This window comes from Coptis chinensis, chromosome 2 (genome assembly GCF_015680905.1).
Source record: "Coptis chinensis isolate HL-2020 chromosome 2, ASM1568090v1, whole genome shotgun sequence".
Taxonomy (NCBI): domain Eukaryota; kingdom Viridiplantae; phylum Streptophyta; class Magnoliopsida; order Ranunculales; family Ranunculaceae; genus Coptis; species Coptis chinensis.
The window spans coordinates 52,498,748-52,518,878 of NC_141457.1; the positions used below are offsets into that span (position 1 = coordinate 52,498,748).

The 20,131-nt window shown below is 40.9% G+C and overlaps 1 non-coding gene across 1 annotated transcript; it reads right to left on the reverse strand.

Annotated features, from left to right (window-relative positions):
- Window positions 1-1,459: 1,459 nt before the first annotated feature.
- Window positions 1,460-1,563, reverse strand: LOC147516523 (small nucleolar RNA R71). The gene has a single exon (XR_015214615.1). It is a non-coding gene; the product is annotated as a small nucleolar RNA R71 (small nucleolar RNA).
- Window positions 1,564-20,131: the final 18,568 nt, after the last annotated feature.

The following is a 20,131-nucleotide window of genomic DNA, read 5'->3' on the forward strand; positions in this document are numbered from 1 at the left end:
ATCTTAATTGATTATGATTGCAATAATCTACAGTAGCATATTAGGAATTTATTTAAGTGAAATCAAATCCCCCTAATCTCTTCTCCATATTCTTCTCTATATTTTAATCAATTCATATTCAATTGCTTAGTTAAATTAGTATAAGTTAAATTCATATATTTGGTTTCATAGTATAAATTCACCTCTATAAATATTACTCTCATCATTGTTCCCTTGTGTTGATTAATTGATTTCTTTATGTCTTGGTAGTTTAGGAGTGGAACGATTACGTACTCTATATATTGCATAAATCTATATGTGAGAGTAGGAAATAAATAATTGATACCGTAAGAATAAAGTTAGAGTAATCTAATTGAGTTTTTACGAGTTATCAAATGGTGCCGCTACCGGCTTAGTTCCCGTTAGTATTGTTAGTCTTCCAAAGTCTCATTACCCACCCACCCTTGTTTGATTCTAACTGTGGTTGTTTGATTCAGATTGAATTTTTCCTCGCAGGAATACACGGAGCGACACCTGCTCCCTACTAAGGCAAAACTCGAGGGCCCCCCGCGCCTAAACACCTGGAACTTGAGTTTTACCTAAGCGCGACCCACCCCTAAGCGCTTGGAACTTGAGTTTTACCTGAGCGCGACCCGCGCCCTACTAAGGCAAAACTTCGAAGCCTAGCGCCTCAACTCCTGGAGTTCGAGTTGGACCTGAGCGCGACCTGCACCCTTTACTCTAAACCGCCCGATTTCCACAGGTTAGTCCAAACTTCCATTACTTCAAGTTATTTAGTGTTTCTAACTCGTTATACACACTGAGCACACGTATACAAGACGCTATTCATAAGCGAAGCAAGGAGGCATTCAGGTACTTCTTTCTTCCACACCTCGCATCTCCTGTTAGAGGTTCATACTAGCATATCAGGATTGTTTGGAGTGTTATCATGTTTAGTTAAGATTGGTCTTAGCCTTGCATGAGATTAAGGTCAGGCCGAAGAAAAACGCCTAACGTAATCAACCGGCAACATCAACAAACACGCCTTTCTAGTATACCACTCACTACACCTCTAGCTAGCATACCACACACCACACCTGAAATAATGGCTAAAGAAAGAGAGTCTCCTCTCTCTGACTTTTACAAAGCCTTGAACGATAGCCCTAAATCTTGCATCGTTCTATCAGACCCAGTAGGGGATTTCCGAATCCCCCCAAATATATTTAATTTGTTACCCGTTTTTCATGGGTTAGACCATGAAAAGCCTTATCAGCACATATGTAAGATTGACCAAGTCCTTACTACATTCCACCATCCTACGGTTAGTGCTGAACAAATTAAACTGAGGGTGTTTCCTTTCACCTTAGCCGATAAGGCGGCATCTTGGTTAACTGCCCAAGCGCCTAATTTTGTGGCCTCATGGGCCAAACTTGTTCAACTATTTATGGAACATTTTTACCCACCACTGAAGACCGATGAAATGCTTTCCAAGATTCATTTTTTTCGACAGAATCCTCATGAATCATTTTCAGAGGCTTGGAATCGTTTCACGGATCTTCTTATAGAGTGTCCACACCATAACCTCTCTAAAGACATGCTAGTTCGTGCCTTTTTCAAATGACTATTAACCCACCACAAAGAGGTGCTTGACATAATGAATGGGGGTAGTTTCCTCAGTAAGGGAGCCACAGAGGCTTATAAATTTTTAGAAGATCAAACAAAGCGGAATAATAACTGGGGGGTAGTGACGATATCTCCCGTTTCACTAGTTCTTCTACAACAGTTAAGGCCGCCAGTATGTTTGAGATGAAACCCTATCTTGAACTTAAAAATTTAATCGAATCTCTCACTAAAAAGGTAGAGGCTATTTCTATTCAACAAAAGCCTATTCCCGTCATGAATGTCAACACCAATCCATGTAATTTCTGTTTGAGTCCAGAGCATCCCCGACTCTATCATGTCCTTTAAACATGATGAACAACAAACATCACAACAAGATAATGTTTGCTCGATTAATAGTTATTCTATTCCTAACGCCCCTTGGAGACAACATCCCAACTTCATTTGGAGAAACAATCAACAAGTAACACCTCCAGGGTTTAATAATCAAAATGTTAGGCCCGCAAACAATTATAACCAAGCCCCACCATGACAAGGTCAAGGACAATGTCAGGGTAGCTGTAATAATTATAACAACCAAGCTCCACCACGACAAGGACAAGGTCAGGGTAATTATAATAATTATAACAATAATAATTATAATGTTAATAGAGGTATTGTTCCGGCAAATAATAACTATCAAAATCCACCCATTAATAATCAACGTGACATAGTTCCTGTCACACAACCTATATCTAACACTCCTCCACAACCGGATCATTTTGATACCTTTATGCAAACCTAACAACATATTTTACAAGTCATCAAACTTTCCTTACAGCAATTAGCACAAGAGAAAGTACAGCCCAAAGGTGTGTTTCCATGTCAAGCGATACATAATCCTAAAACAACAAACACAGCCTTTGAGGTAAACGGTAATACTAGTACTGAAAATGCAAATGTAGGTGAGTTAAATGCCATCACCACTCTTCATTCTGGGAGAGTGGTTGATAACAACGTAACTATGCCTATAGTTACCCACCAGTTGTCCCTACACCGAAGATTATACTAGATACTGAAATTGAAACTGAAGAGCCTACCCCTGTAGAGGTACCAGTTAAACCACAGCCTAAGAAAGCTAAGGTTAAACATCATGTTGATCCATACGCTAAATATAGAGAGAAACCACCGTTTCCCTATAGATTAGTAATGTTAAACAAGGATACAAATTTTGAGGAGATTAGGAAAGTTTTTAAAAATCTAACGATAAACTTACCTTTTCTTGAAGTAATTAAAAAATTACCTCACCATTCTAAGTTTCTCAAAGAGTTGTACACTAAAAGGCGTAAAACAAATATTCCTAAAGACGCCTTTTTAACAGAACAATTTCCAACTTTATCAGAACATAATGGAATCGTTAAGTACAAGGACCCTGGTCATCCTACTATACAATGCACCTTAGGAGATTCCCACACGACGACCGCTTTACTAGACCTAGGGACGAGTGTTAACTTACTCCCATATTATCTATACAAACAAATAGGTCTACAAGAGATGCAACCTACCAATCATTTTAGGGCGTCCTTTCTTGGCAACTGCCAACGCACTCATTAACTACCGCAATGGTTTGATGTCCTTGTCTTTTGGCCATCTTTCTGTTGAGGTAAATGTTTTTAAAATGATGAAATAGTTACCAGATTCGTCTGTAGACCCTACTTAGAGGAAGTCAACACCATCTTCGAGTCTACACCTATCGTAGACCCTTCTGTATCTCCATCTACTGAGTTTGAAGACCTGCTGCCTAAGCAAGTATTCATTACTCAAGATGGGGACCCTCCAGAAGCATCTATCGACATTCCTTCCACCCCGGTGCTTAAACCTCTTCCTCCTGAGTTAAAATATATTCAACTTGATCCGGATGGTAGTCATCCGGTAATAATATCTTCTCTATTATCTAAGGATGAAGAGGCACGTTTGATTAGGGTGATTAGGGAACATCGTTCTGCAATTGGTTGGTCCCTAGCCGACATTAAGGGAATTAACCCTAATGTTTGCACTCATCATATCCATTTGGAGGATAATGCAAAGACTTCTCGCAAACCTCAGCGTCGTTTGAACCCTGCCATGAAAGAGGTGGTCAGGGAAGAAGTCTTATGGTTACTCGATGCGGGTATCATATACCCAATCTCTGATAGCGAATGGGTAAGTCCCATTCATGTGGTTCCTAAGAAATCAAGTATTACCATGATACATAATGCCAAGGGTGAATATGTTGCCACGCATGGTCCTATTAAATGGAGGATCTGTATTGATTACAGACGATTAAATGCCATGACGCGAAAGGATCAATTTCCTTTACCCTTTATAAATCAGATGCTCGAACATCTAGCTAGTCATGCTTTTTACTGTTTTTTGGATGGCTACTCTGCCTATTTTCAAATTATTATTGATATTAATGACCAAGAAAAGACTACCTTCACATGTCCTTTTGGAACATACGCCTATAAACGAATGCCCTTTGGCCTTTGTAATGCTCCTGGTACTTTCCAGCGGTGTATGCTTCATATATTTAGTGACATGGTAGAACGCTTCATGGAAGTTTTCATGGATGATTTTTCTATCTATGGAGACTCTTTCACTGACTGCCTGTCTAACCTGTCTAAGGTTTTAACACGGTGTGAAGAGAAGAGTCTGGTTTTGAATTGGGAAAAATGTCATTTCATGGTGAAAAAAGGCATCGTGCTAGGTCACATTGTATCTAGTGATGGCATCGAGGTAGATAAGGCCAAACTAGATAAGATAGCCACTCTACCCATACCATGGACTGTCCGTGATATTAGAGCATTTCTAGGCCATGCAGGTTTTTATAGGCGCTTTATCAAAGATTTTTCAAAAATAGCTAGGCCTTTAACTAATCTGCTTTTAAAGGATGCCATCTTTGATTTTAATTTTAACTGTAAACATTTTGATACTTTAAAAGCTGCCTTAACCTCTGGACCCATTATGCAACCTCCCGATTGGTCTAAACCTTTCGAACTCATGTGTGATGCTAGTGATTATGTTGTTGGTGTTGTCTTGGGACAGAAACTAGATAATAAGTCCACTGTTATTTATTATGCTAGTAAAACTTTAAACGATGCTCAAAGGAATTATACAACTACTGAAAAAGAATTTTTAGCTGCATGTCATTTATGTTTTAGATAAGTTTCGTCCTTATTTGGTTGGTTCTAAGACTCTAGTTTACACGGACCATGCAGCCCTTAGGTACCTTCTCGTAAAGAAGGATGCTAAGCAGAGATTAATCCGATGGATTCTTCTCCTGCAAGAGTTCACATTAGAAATAAAGGACAATAGAAGGGTTGAAAACGTAGTTGCCGACCACTTATCTAGACTTACACATGACGATGATAGTGATTCTGAGTCCATACCTGACTCTTTTCCTGATGAACATCTATATGCTATTTTTTTTTGCAAACCATGGTATGCTGACATTGTGAATTATTTAGCGTCTGATACTATTCTTGCTGATTGGTCAAGAAATGAACGTAAGAAGTTCTTGGCCAGAGTAAAGCTATACTACTGGGATGAGCCCGACCTTTTTAAGTATTCTGCATCGGATCAGATTATTCATCGTTGTATTCCCCTGAAAGAATATAATGAGGTTCTCTCATTCTGCCATGACAAGGAGTGTGGTGGCCATTTCAAAGTAAGAAGAAAACAAACGCTAAAATTCTTCAATGTGGGTTTTATTGGCCTACTCTCTTTAAAGATGCCCAAGTGTATTGCAAGACGTGTGTTCGTTGCCAACAACTTGGGCGAATCACGAAGTGTAATATGATGCCATTAAGTCCAATCATGGTGGTAGAAGTCTTTGACGTATGGGGCATTGATTTCATGGGTCCTTTTCCTATTTCCCACGGTTTCATTTATATTCTAGTTGTCGTGGACTACGTGTCTAAATAGATAGAGGCTATGGCTTGCCGTAGCATTGACCATAAGATAGTTGTGTTTTTTGTTAAGGAGTATATTTTCTATCGATTTGGCATTCCTAAAGCCATCATTAGTGATGGTGGAACACATTTTTGCAACAGAGTTGTTGCATCTCTAGTAAAAAAGTATGGAGTTACACATAAGGTAGCAACTCCGTATCATCCACAAACTAGTGGACAAGTAGAAGTTTCTAATAGGGAAATCAAAAAGATTTTAGAAACAACTGTAAATCCTTATAGGAAAGACTAGTCGAAGCGTCTATCTGATGCCTTATGGGCATATAGGACTGCTTTCAAAACTCCTATAGGTATGTCTCCCTTTAGACTTGTATTTGGAAAACCTTGTCATTTGCCCGTTGAATTGGAGCACCACGTTATATGGGCTATAAAAAGCCTTAACTTCAATTTTGATGAGGCGGGTGTCAAACGCAAGTTGCAATTGATTGAGCTTGAAGAAATCCGTAGCGATTCTTACAATCTCGTGAAGGATTATAAAGCTAACATGAAACGTGTTCATGATAAGCAAATCTTGCACAAAGAGTTTGTGGTAGGTCAAAAGGTCTTACTTTACAACTCTTGTCTACATATTTTTCTAGGGAAATTAAAAACCCATTGGTCTGGTCCTTTTCTTGTTACTGAAGTCACCCCTTACGGGGCAATCACCTTGGTAAATCCCAAGGACAACAGTACCTTTCAAGTCAATGGCCAACGGTTAAAACATTTTCACGAGCTAATGTCTATGAGGACTGACCTTTGTTGCTTGATGTACTTCCTTTGACGTCCATATATTGGTAAGTGCACCATTCAGGTAACCGGGCCCTCCCTATGGAGTGTGTGGCTGTAAGTACCGGATCCTAAGTCCACATTTAACATAATTCATGTTTTCTACTCTTGCATGTTTTCTCGGTTTTTGAGTCATGTTCCTCTACGGTGTGAATTATGCATTTATTGCTTTCTTGTTTTTCTTATATTAAATCTTTTTCATAAAATAAATAAAAAAATTGTCAAAATCATAAAAATAGTAATCTAGTAAGTCTCGGGAATCTGACTTTAAAAGACCCACGTTATAACAAATTTCTAAACTCTGTTGTATAAAATTTGTTTGGGGTGGGGTATTCATTTTTCCGTCCTTGATTGCTCAACTTTCCAATTGTGTTACTTAGGCCGTTTAATCGTATTTCAATTCGGGTCGACAGTATCTATGAATTTAGATTTCATTCGTTTGCATAACTTACGTCACGCACGCACTTTAAGGCATTTTCCATCTTCTTATATGTCACCCACAGTTGGAATAGAGTGTTTTATAGATCATTGGATTGGAAATTCTCTCCTGATCATTTCTATATCTCATTCGCAAAAATCGGACCGGTAACAAAGCGGCAATTTTAATTTGAGGTTACGCAAAAAATCGACACATTTCGGAAAATCAAATTGGGCTTGGGCCCAATCTCGCACGCACGTGCGTCTCCATTTTCCAAACCAAAACAGCTCGCGCGTTTTCCTTTCCTCACCGCCATTAACAAAGCTTAAAAACCCTAACCCAAAATAAATAAAAAATAAAAAAAAAATAAAATAAAGAAAAAAAGAAAAAGAAAAACCTAACTACACCCACGCCTAAAAAACAATCCCAACACAAATCTTCTCCAAACCATCATCCACACCATTTCAAACCTTTCCCACCACCGAAAACATCCAAAAATCCAAAAAAAATTGAACTGCCACCGCCACCACCGTGCCTCCTCCCATTATTATTAGTGAGTTGGTTTTTAAACTCTTTCCCCACCTTATTCAAACCCACAAATCCTTTCAAAACTTCAATGGCTCTAAGACGAAGAATTTTGCATGAACAAAATTTTAGTGACAAGATAATTAGGAGGAATTGGAATAGGTTGTGGTACTCGACAGATGACTTCTACCACTCCGATTTGGTCGAACAATTCTATAAGAAGAGAGAGTTGGATGGTCAGAAAATTTTCATGAATTTGGCTGGGATTAGGAGAGAATTATCTAGAGAGAAGTTGGCAGAGATTTTAGGCATTACGCCTAAATGCCACCTCGAAGCCACCTTGCAGGAATCCCAGTATACTGGAGTTCCTGTATTGATGAAAGACACTGTCATGGAGGGTCAATAAATCCGAATTCTCATTGTGCTCGACAGTCATCTCTACAACCCAACCAACTGGCTGTAGCTCAGTGGATTGGTAAGAACGTCATTGGGAAGGAGAAAGTGAGCGAGATCGGTTTGACATGTCTGCATGTTCTCTGGATATTGCAAGAGAAGAAGGATGAATTCTGTATCCTCGAGTTTTTGATAAATATGATTAGAGGAGTTGGGAAGAGTATTGCACCATTTCCTGCTTTAATTACGAAGCTAATGTTGTCTTGGGGGGGGGGGAAACCAAGAGTTGAGCGGACTATGTTGAAATTGCATTCAAATGAAATTATTTATATGGAGTGTATCCAAAAGACTTGGATATTGCCGGAGGATAGGGTGGTTGATTTGGATGAGGAAATGGAGGATATGACATGTTTGGATGAAGATGCCTTGGAGAGGTGTATGTTTGATTTAGAACGCATGTCAGTGCTGCATACTGGCGTGCATTGCATTTATGGTATTTGTGAAGATGTACAGGATAGGCAGATTACAATTTGAAATAAACAAAAGAACCTTCAGACGAGTTTTGAAATGCTCGAAAAGGGTCAGGAGGATCTCTTGTGTAACATGGAGACACTCCTTCAGCGTCACGATGCGCATTATACAGAGATGAAAGCAGAGATGAAAGTAGCAATGGAAGCACAACGCCTGTTCCAAGTAGAGATGCTACGATGCATGCCACCCCTGGGGGGTTTTGTTTCAGATAAGTCTGAGAGGTATGAGCGTCGTCGTCAAAGGACGGATGGCTTGGGCCCTTCTTCATCTCAGGTGCTATCACAATCTCAAGCCCAATCTCCATCTCAGAGTCCATCTTCATCACGTGGCTAGTTATTTAGAAAAAGTTGTTGTTTCGATGTTATTTAGTTGTTTTTATTGTTCTTATTAATTCGGATATTAAGTTTTTTGAATTCAATAGTTAAATTTGAATTTGGTAGTTAAATATTGTTTGAATTTCAATTTTAATATAATGTTGTTCTTTTCAAATTGTGCGTTGTTTTTATTGTTAATCCCACCTTCTCGAATTGTTTGGGGGTGGTATTATTTATTCTAGCATGATTGTTATATGATCTTCCATTTTAGAATTTTTTTTGGAGTGAGGGTTGAGAATGTTGCCGATATGAGCATGGCTATGAGTAGATATTGTGGTATGATGAAATCTCAATGAGTTAGGCAGTTACTATCCTAAATTCAACCTAAAAGATATTGGGTTTGTTTTGGAATAGAGAATATGGGTTGTTTCCGTTTTCGGTTTCGGAAATATTTTGTTTCCGGCAATTGCCTTATAACTTTTTGGCAACTTGCCGATTCATTTTGGAAGCTCACAACCTATATAAACTTCTTTCATTCTGCACTCACAACCTACACTACATCGCACTTTCATCTCTCACCTTTCACTCCCAAGTTTTCCCTTATTTCCTTCCCACTTCAAAGACTTCAAGAAATCGAGAGCGCCAGCTTTCGCTTTCACTGAAAAGCGCCACTGGCAACCAACCACTGAACTCAAAATCACCGAAGCGACCATTCGCCCATCCCAAAAAGTGAGCCACTGCGCTAAGTGCCCGGAACTCGAATTCACCTAGGCGCGATCCCCGCGCCTACCCAGATAGGTTGAAATAAGACCCCGCCTTTGACTCATGGGCACGAAAAATTCTGATTTTCTGTGGGTTGTTCCAGGATCATTTGTAGCTGTTCCAGCGAGTAGTTTGGTGATGACATTCCCTCATATCATACCGGAACAGTCTTTTGAAGACTTGTTCCAAAGTGACACCTATGGTGCGTGGTTTCACGAAGTGATCATTCTAGCAGGTTGGGAGCCGCTATTGGTAAGTCCTGATGAACTTTATTCTCCCGCACTTACATCTTATTTTTATGATAATTGTAAGTTCTTTGATAGACTAGATGGAGAACAAGTGTTCTCCATCACCATTGGGGATGAACCGATGGAAATTTCCAGGTTCTTGCTAGCCTTTGTTCTTGGACTTGCTATGCCCACTGAAATACTAGACTCATGGGCCTATTTGGTAGATAATATGTACATGTATAACTATGAGGATTTGCATGAGCATTACGGGGCAGGAATCTTTAGGATAGAGGACCAAGGGGATTATAACGTCGCCCTCGGTAGCCTGTCTATGAACGTGGGCACTGTTATGTTTTGTATCATGCTAAACATATTAGGGGAATGGCGTTTTTCATCTGTGAATGACGCCACTTGTAGCGTTTTCCTTGCTTTAGCCACGGGACGTATGATTTATGACCTTCCCCGAACCTTAGTTTCTAGTGTAGCGCGAGCCCATAGCATGAGGCATAAGTACCTTCTTATGCATGTTTTAGTTTGTCGTATTATGCTATGTTTTTTCCCTATTTTTTGTGCCCGTTTCACGGAAAGCCGACATTGTGAGACCCACAAATTGTATTATTCGATCTTTCCGTGTAATGACTTGGCAAGGGTGGAGGATACAACCTCATCAGGTTGCACCTTACACCCTATCCGACCAAGTGGCGCTTAACAGGTTAGCATCCGTAGATGATAAATGGCGTCAAGCCTGGCAAATTATCATGGCATGGTAGGACGTGAAGGAACCTCAATTCTTTATAGAAGGAGAGGATGAGGAGGACGATTGAGCGGGAGATAAGGTAAGCTTTTAGTTTCAGTTAGTGTCTGCTTATGTCCCAAGCAATTTATTTCTTATTAACCCCATAACGGGTGGAACTCTTATAGAGTTGCGTCAGTTTTATTTGCTATATTAGTATGTTATAACCTTGTTTTGCAGATGTTCTATAATTTCACGCGTTTCCATGGTATTTTTCTACCATTTTTATTTAAATACTTTGAGGACAAAGCATGCTTCTTGTTTGAGGGTGGGCATAGAAACACGTGTAATTAAGGCATCTGTTAGGATATAGATATGTATAATATGCACTTGTTTTCTAGTAAAAATTTGAAAAGTTTAAAAATATAAATAAAAAGTTATTTTATACACTTAGGAATATTGGTATTGTTTTCTTCCTATATGCTCTTAATAATCTAGAAGTCTCACGTAGCTTTTGCATTAGAATAGTTTTAGAAACTTAGGTTAATATATAGGTAATAATCTTTGCATCTATCTATAAATATATTATATGAGTATCTATGATTGTTTGGTAGTAAGTTTCTGAAATCTAGGCTAGAGTACTTATTCTACAAATCCTGTGAGAATATAGCCTAAAGCCTTATATGAGTGAAATATTTGAGAAATGACACAAGAGAGAAGTAAAAAATCGGATAGAAAATCACATGTCCACTTGCTTGTTCACTATATATCCAAAGCGAAATTTAGGCCTTCTTTGGATCGATATAGCCGTAAATTCAAACCTTGTGAAATTATTTTTGCTAATTAAGCCTCGAAATTTTCTTTAGCCTTTCATAAACCACAATTCCTTTACCCTTTTACAAAACAAAATAAAAATAAAATTAGCCTACCCATTCTTTGAATGAGTCCGAGAATAGAGATGAAGAATAGAAAGAGAAAAGACCTTTGAAATCAAGAATTTGTTAGTCGCCTAAATAAGAAAAGAAAGTTTCCATCCAAATAAAAAAATAAAAAATAAAAATAAAGAGTTAAATTCCAAAAATAGAATCGAAGGAGTCAAAAGCCAAAGAAAAAGAAAAAATATGGCTAAGGATGGAAACAAAGTGTAGAAAAAAAAAGTAAAGAACAAGGTTTTCTCTAGTTACATAATATGAATACTCTATTATCTCGGACTTGTCTTTTTGAATATCCATTTCCTTTCTTCTTAAACCATCTCCCCGATCCCCATGAACACCTAATAAAGACATATAGCTTTCAATTAGGAATAGGTTAGTGTGATAGTAAGTGGCGGATGTGCTTGATCGACTCAGGACTTCCTTGTGTATCATTGAGATTGTAAGGTAAAGTGTGCCCATCGCATTACCTGGAGTAAATAAACTCGAGCGAAAAATCGAGTCGCTTTTGTCTTAACATTTATGTGAGGACCTACTTAAAGACGTTATTCCGAGTTTTCAAAAACGGACCTGCTAGTGCATTTCATAGTATTACTCATTGTATATATGTTTATTCGTAGATGATTGATTATTATACATATATTAGCTTAGGTTTCGACTTGATTATTCTGTATCCATTGCTAGTGAGATGTATGTATAGATAATAGAGACATAAATAAGGAAACAATAGTTTTATTTCTTAGTCGTCATAGTATATATAGATGAAGTTTGTGAGTACCTTCACTAGAAAACTCTCACGAGGCTATAACTCGTCCACTAGGGAATTCCTAGTGTTTTTAAGGCTTTGTTGCATATGGTCAATACAATCGCACTCGGCGAAATGAGACTAGTTAGAACTCCATTTTTGGTCACTTATTCTAATTTCTCATATTTGCTTGAGGACAAGCAAAATGCTGTTTGGGGGTGGTTTGATAAGAGCCCAAAACTGTAGTTTTAACCCTTTAACAATATTGTTGTTAGACCAATTATGTGATTAATAATATAGGTTTATCACTAATTACGTGCTTTTGAGTATTTCAGGCTTTGGAGTTGAATAAATATAAATTCGTTACTAATTAGGCGCTAAAAAGAGCTAAAGGGATTGCTATAAAAGTTCTATGAAGAAAGCCCAAGTTTCATGGAGAAAAAGCTCTTAAAAAGCCCAAGTCAAAGTTGTTAAATGAAAATAAAACCGGATTAGAAAGCTGAAGAAAAGTCAACAGAACTTAAAAAGGTCATATCTTTGGACTCAGACCTCGAATTTGGGCCCATTTTATATCAAAATGACCAGCTCAGAAAGCTCTTTCCAATGGTCTAGACCTTGACTCGATCAGAGTAGTATAAATTGGTGAAAACTTATGCTACAGTAACACGACCAGAATAGGAAGTCTTGGATTCAACAAATTGGGTTTTGGGCTCGATTTTTCGGCCTGAAACATAACTCCTCAACCCATGCACGAATTTGGGGATCTAGCTCTTCTATATCAAGAGACAAAAGCTTAGCTCTTAAGTTATCTAGATCAAAACCTAGTTCTAGTTCTAGTTCATAAAATTTAGTTTTGTAATATATAATTAGTTTTAATTGATTAAATTAGTTTATATAGATTAATCTAGTTAGTTGTCAATTTTATTAGTTGTGAAAACATGTTTTGAATTTTAGAATAAATTACTTAGTTATATTTCAATATTTAAATTCGAATTCAATTTTTCATTCATAGATTTAGTTGTTTTAAATTGATAATTAGTATTCATAATCTTAGTTCTAAATTAGTTTAAATTTCAATTGTAATCCATGTTTGAATCTTAGACTATTGTTAATTTAGATTAAGAAAGTTTAATTAGTTATTCAATAATGACTTGTTTTTACTGTTCTTGTGTTAGAAATGATAGCCTAATGAATTCTAGCTAAACCTCCATTAGAGGGGTTTGATGAAGCTTGGATGAAAACTTGATGTGTTAGTTAGAATTATTGCATTTAAGAGTTCACTCTAATAGATTAGCTGATTCGCCATGAGAATGGGTTGAACTTTCTCACATGCTAATTATTAGTTGGCAGAGATTGCCATGAATAATTAGGGATCACAATTAATCTTAATTGATTATGATTGCAATAATCTACAGTAGCATATTAGGAATTTATTTAAGTAAAATCAAATCCCCCTAATCTCTTCTCCATATTCTTCTCTATATTTTATTCAATTCATATTCAATTGCTTAGTTAAATTAGTATAAGTTAAATTCATATATTTAGTTTCATAGTATAAATTCACCTCTATAAATATTACTCTCACCATTGTTCCCTTGTGTTGATTAATTGATTTATTTATGTCTTGGTAGTTTAGGAGTGGAATGATTCCGTACTCTATATATTGCATAAATCTATATGTTGGAGTAGGAAATAAATTATTGATACCGTAAGAATAAAGTTAGAGTAATCTAATTGAGTTTTTACGGGTTATCACCAGGGATCTGGGTGTGAGAGAGCTGATAGTGTATTCTGATTTGAACTTGGTAATATGTCAGGCCAACGGAGGATTTGCGGCCCGATGCCCAAGGATGGCGAGGTATCTGGAGGTATTGCGGAGAAGGGTAAGCAAATTCAAGAAGATCAATCTTGCTCATCTAGGTCGGGAAAAGAATAGACACGCCGATGCATTGGCATATTTAGCTGCGGTACTCCCTAGAACCGAAGGTAGATCCATTGAAGTCAGGGTGCTGAGAAAACCGAGCACCGCAGACGAAGAGGGGGTATGGCTAACCACTGAGCAAGAGTCAGGATGGATGGAACCCATCAAGAGTGTCCTTTCGGGAATAGAGTTAGAGGACAAGCATGAAAGGAGAAGGATGTAACAGATATCACAAAGATACACCTTGCTGGATGGGAACTTGTACCGGCGAAGTGTCAACAGACCTATGCTGAAATGTCTGGGACCGCAGAAGGCGCAAGAAGTGTTGGGAGAAATTCATGAAAGGGATTGTGGGAGCCATTCGGCCGGGAGGACAACAAAGCATCGGCTGCTATGCCAAGAGGTGCAGGAAATGCCAGAGCTTCTCACCGCTGATACATGCGCCAGTGAAACCCTTGCACAAGGTCTATAGCCCATGGTCGTTTACTATGTGGGCATTGGATATCGTTAGACCCCTGCCCATGGCAAGCGGCAAAAGGAAGTTTATGCTAGCCGCAACAAATTATTTTACAAAATGGGTTGAAGGGGTGGCTCTGTAACAGGTGACGAAGGAACAGGTGAGGAAGTTCCTGTGGGAGAATATCATATGCAGATTTAGACTACCACACACCATTATCACGGATAACGGTACCCAGTTTACGGGGGGGAAGGTGCAGACATTTCTCCAAGCGTTCAAAGTGAAGCAATGGTTCTCGGCCCCTTACAATCCAGAGGGGAATGGACAGGCAGAGTCCTCGAACAAAATCATAATGGACAATCTAAAGAAAAAGTTAGAGGAACGTAGGGATCTTGGGCAGAGGAGTTACACCAGGTACTTTGGGCATACCAAACGACCCCACGAATATTTACCGGAGAATCACCATCCGCAATGGCCTATAGAGTGGAGGCAGTGATTCCGGTGGAAATGGTAGTCTCAACAACCAGAACTAAAAGTACATTGAAGGCGAGGAGTTAATGAGACAATCTTGGTAGAGTTTGAACCTTCTGACGAGAGGAAAAGAGAGACACCGCGCACATTAGACTGGAAAAGTACCACAGGAGGTTGCAGAGATAGTATAACAAACGCATGAAGCCGCAGAAACTCAAGGTGGGCGATCGCATGCTTCAGCGGGTAACCCCAGCCACTAAGGAGGAGACAGATGGAAAGTTGGGCCCCAACTAGGAGGCACCTTATACAGTGGTAAAGGCTGGAGCTATCGGGACTTACAGGCTGTAGACGCCTCTGGGAGAGAACATCAGGCGGCCATGGAACATTAGGATGTTGAAGAAGTTCCATGAGTGACTTTGTGTATAGTTTTTAATTAAAGGAAAGTATAGTTGCTTCATGAGATGTGAACATCGAGCTGTGTAAAGATATTTTGAGCCACCTATTATGTTAATGAAAGAGATAGCAAACTTCTTCCATCAGCTATGTGTTTATTCATCTGTATTCGGATTAGGACAAAGACAACATGGGGGATGAGCCCTTCGCGGACGATGAGGTCCGAATTCAACTTGGGGGCAAACTGAGCTGCCCCCAACCTCTCCATTGCAGCGGGGGGGATAAACCATTCGCAGATGATGAGGTCTGAATTCAGCTTAGGGGCAAACTGAGCTGCCCCCAACCTCTCCATTGCAGCGGCGAGGATGAGCCATTCGCGGACGATGAGGTCCAAATTCAGTTTGCGAGCAAACTAAGCTGCCCCCAACCTCTCCATTCGGTAGGGGGATGAGCCCTTCGCAGACGATGAGGTCCGAATTCAGCTTGGGGGCAAACTGAGTTGTCCCCAACCTCTCCATTGCAACGGGGGGGATGAGCCCTTCGCAGACGATGAGGTCCGAATTCAGCTTGGGGCAAACTAAGATGCCCCTAACCTCTCCATTGCAGCCGGGGGGGGGGGGATGAGGCCTTCGCAGACTATGAGGTCCGAATTCAGCTTGAGGGCAAGCTGAGCTGCCCCCAAACTCTCCATTGCAGCGGGGGGATTATCCCTTCGCGAACGATGAAGTCTGACTTTAACTTGGGGGGCAAACTAAGCTGCCCCCAGACAGCTTCACAACTGCTAAAGACACTGTGTGGTAGGATGAATTTGTATAATAGGCAAGTACGGGCATGGTATGAGGAACTTACGTAATGTGAGTAAGTTGCAATACAATAGGCAAATTGATGCATGGGTCAGAAAGCATATCCAAAACAATCGGTTGACAAGAAATAATTTCTACCCCAACCTGCTGGGAGTACCCAGAAATCCAAGGCCAAAAGTGTATGGCAAAAACATAGGAGTACAAAATAGCCTGATTGACAAAACAATACATGAACGAGCTTCACTTCGGATCCTCAGACGCATCCTCTTGGTGTTGCCCCCCATCCTCCTCCGCGGCGGTTTCATCTACATTAATGGGGGAGGTCACCACGCCGGGCTAGACGGCGGCTCTTGGCTCAGGTGGTTGGGATGGGGCTATAGAGTCAGGAATGACAGGAACTGGAGGCTGGGTGGGGAGCTGAGGAGACGGCTGCCTGCAGCAAGGGCTTCTAGTTGTTGCTTTAGTTCCCTAGATATCTTCTTGGAGGCCAAGGTCTTGAAGTGTTCAACGACATCCTTCAATGATTTGTCTAGGACAGCCCGAGCAGCGACCCTATCTGCCTCCCTCTGACTCTCCATCTTGGAGGCAACTCCAGCCACGTAATCCTTGTGAGCTTGTTCGACGTGCTGGAAATCCTTGTGATGTTGAAGCGCTGCGGTGCTGAAGTCATCTCGTTCTTTTTCCAGCTGCACATACTTTGCCTTCCACCCCTCTGGACCATGGATATCATTATTCATAATATCTAGCGTGTCCAGAGTGTTGGTGAGACCGCGGATGACGTAGCCAATGTCGAGGCTCAGCTGGAGATGGGAACAAAGTTAGAAAAAGTTAACAATAAGAAAGGAAAGAGAGAGAGAAGGGAAGGACGAACTCTTTCCCAGCCGGTGTAGATCGCAGCCCTGTGGGAGGCGAAGGAGCCAGAATCTCCATAGGCTTGATCTCTGGGAAGGTGAGAGCTGAAGAACAGGGACGCGACCACCGTTGGATTATCCAAAGTGGAGTTGCGGGTGGTGAGGTCCCAGTCCCTAGCTTTAAACTGTGGATGCCAGATTTGGGGGACTAACGGGAACTGACTCTTTCCCATGGAGGTGTGGTGGAGCCACAGGCCGTGGTGAAGTCGGTCGAGATTCACTGGCTGAGGCAGTGGAGGCAGTAACCCTAGCTTTTTTAGCAGTAGTGCCCTTGGCGGCTGCATCGGTGGGGTCATCCCCATCAGAATCGCTATCCCAAAGCTTGAGCTTAGAAACATCCATGGCAGCGGAGGTAGCTATGGGGCTGGCAAAGTTGTCTTCCCAATCGATGGTGGAAGAGTACGACCTCAGGATGTTATCGGGTGTGGTCGAGGGAGTGCCGATGGGGGACGAGCGGGTTGAGGAGGCGGCGGCCCTCCGAGCAAGGGCTTGGAAATGAGTGATCTTGGTAGTAAACCCAAAGGACCGATAAACCTTGCGCTTCGCCTTATGGATTTTGGGCGGAGAAGGTTTGGGTTTCCTTTCTTTGGGCAGCGGCAATCGATATAGAGGGCCTTGAAACTTGCCGATATCTTTGAGGGAGGGGTCAAGGAGTAGCGGACTGCCCTTGTCAGGATCAATGCCGAGAATGTCACACTGGCCGCTCCCTAGTTTGCGGAGCTTGGAAAAAATCTCAGAAGAAACACCAGCGTATATTTGGGACATCGAATCCGGAATCCAACCTAGAACATAGAAAAGTAGATATGTTAATACAATGGGTCCTCAGGTAATCAAGCAGAACAACCAGCCACACTCACCGCTTCTAAGAAAATGGAATTGCCTCAAAGATACTTCAGGGGGTAGGTCCGCAGAAAGGAAATTCCTCGAAACGTACAGGGGATAGTGGTGCCATACTTTGTCGGAGATGGTTATGCGGAGAACGAAGGACTTCTTCCGTGGACGCACATAGAAGGATTGATATCCTACGCTCCCAAACTTGGTGCTTTTCTTTATGAAGTAGTGTGCAATGATGTCATGTAGGCGAATCTGCGGAGTATTTGATTTGTTGTAATAATTAGCGGCATACATGATCCGCCAGGAGTTATCGATGCCTTGACACGGCGGGATATTGAAATGGTTGCAAACCTCAACATTCAGTAATGACAGGGGGAAGCGCAAGCCGGCCGCTATTTTCCCCACTGTGGCTACTAGGAACCCCGGTCGCAGTGGGACTAGATGAGGAAAGTGGATGACACCAGGCACGTGTTCTAAGATCACATCCCTAGGAATACCGTATGCAGCTTGGACCGCAGCTAAGTTAGATCTATGATAATAAGACAGCGGAGGGGGAAGCACAGGTGGTCTCCCGGAGGTGGAGGGGGCAGCGGGTGGAGGAATGGGCTCAGGAGTAGGGGACTCGGATCGGTCAGCGGTTGGGCCAGAAGATCCAGATTTGGTAGAGGAACCGGCAGATCTGGGAGTTGAGGACGCAGATCTAGCCGATCTAGTAGCGGATGAGCCACCCGAATCGGAATCAGACATTAAAAGAACGAGAATTTGGAGGAAAAGCGGGACAAGATTGGTGGAGGGCACCCAACGGAGAAGGAGATGAATGAACAATGAAAAAATAAGCGTGATCGACAAAAATGCACCATAAATGAAAGGAAGGGGAAAGTCGCAAACCTGATCAATAGCGAGCAAATGCCAAGTGAACTTCTACTGTTAAATGGGAGCAAGGTGCGGGAAGAGCTTCACCGGAGGAAGGAGAAGAAGATATGGTTGCAAAGGATGAGAAAGAGAGAAGTGAATGAGCGAGAATGAAGGGGCAAAGCTTATGAGCGTGGAAGATGAAGAAGTGATTGAGAAATCTTTTGGGCGGAATTCGATGTGACAAGGGTAAAAATGGCAAAGGAGAACATGTTGATATAGAAAAGGACCACACAAATGGGGACACGTGTTTTCCCGAAAATCAAAGAGGCAAGGACAATTAGGCACGTGCCCATGGACATATGGTAAGGATCCAGAGGTCAAGGCATAAGATTGAAAGTGGATGTCAGAAAAGATAATGGCTCGGAGTTGAACGAAGGACCCCAGATGAGACAATTCTTTAAGTAACCAGCTAGGGAATCTCAACCCGCGGACCCAGATAGATCTGAGGGCCGAGAGGGGACATCTGTATCGACCTATTTTATTACCAATGAGGTGGTATGTCGTCAAACCCAGTGTAGATTAAGGAGATGGGAACGCGGAGCACAGATTCAAGTCCGCATAACCCTAGAGTGACATGGGACCCAGAAGGCATATGAATCAGATCGAACGCAAGATAAGGAATGGAGAGGGGAGGCAGGGTAGCCGGGCAGCAGAACCCTAAAGGGATAGGTGGGAAGGTAGTGATCGTTAGATGAGAAGGAGGATCAACGAATGAGAGAGGAGGTGAGGAAGATATAAAAAGGAACTGTGAAGAAAGAGAAGAGAGGAGGAAAAGAAAAAAGAAAAGAAAGGGGAAGTGGAGGGAAGAGAGATTAGTGAGATTATTAGGTAATTTTGTGGTTCACACAAAAATTGTAAAGCAAATATGCGTCCCTTGACCTTCGCTGCACTTAAGATAAACTAAAAATCTATTAAGTTACAAATGTCGAGTAAATAGAGAAATCATATAAATTAGAACTGAGAGTAGGTGATGGCATCTCAACTTCTTGGCCGACTCTAGCGTTCTCTTTTTACTAAGTAAGTTTTGTTAAAAAAAAGTTGCAATGTGGCTGGTGCATTCATATAGTGCCCACACCATGATCGTTAGATCTTCCAAATCTAAAAATACGTTGTGTGGGGATCCTCCATTCTATGTAAAAAAGGAGGCCTACCAACAAAAGTTTCTAAACTACCGACTTGAAGTCTGACACCCTGGCTGGACATGGAATCTGCAAAAGAATTTGCAGGCAGCAGGACTCAAACATGAGGGCGAGAATGCCAACATGATTCCCAGATTATAAGTAAAATTACAATGTAAAATGCAATGCAGTCATGCATTCCAAGTTTAAGATAGCCAGCACAGACGTATACATCAAACAAGAACTAAATTCAAATCTTCAAACATTAATATTTATAGTACATTCATATATGTTAATTTTGATGCATAGTGCTTCTAAAGAAGATGCCAAAGTTGCCCAAAACTTATGGAACTTGGAAATGATTTGGATCTAGCA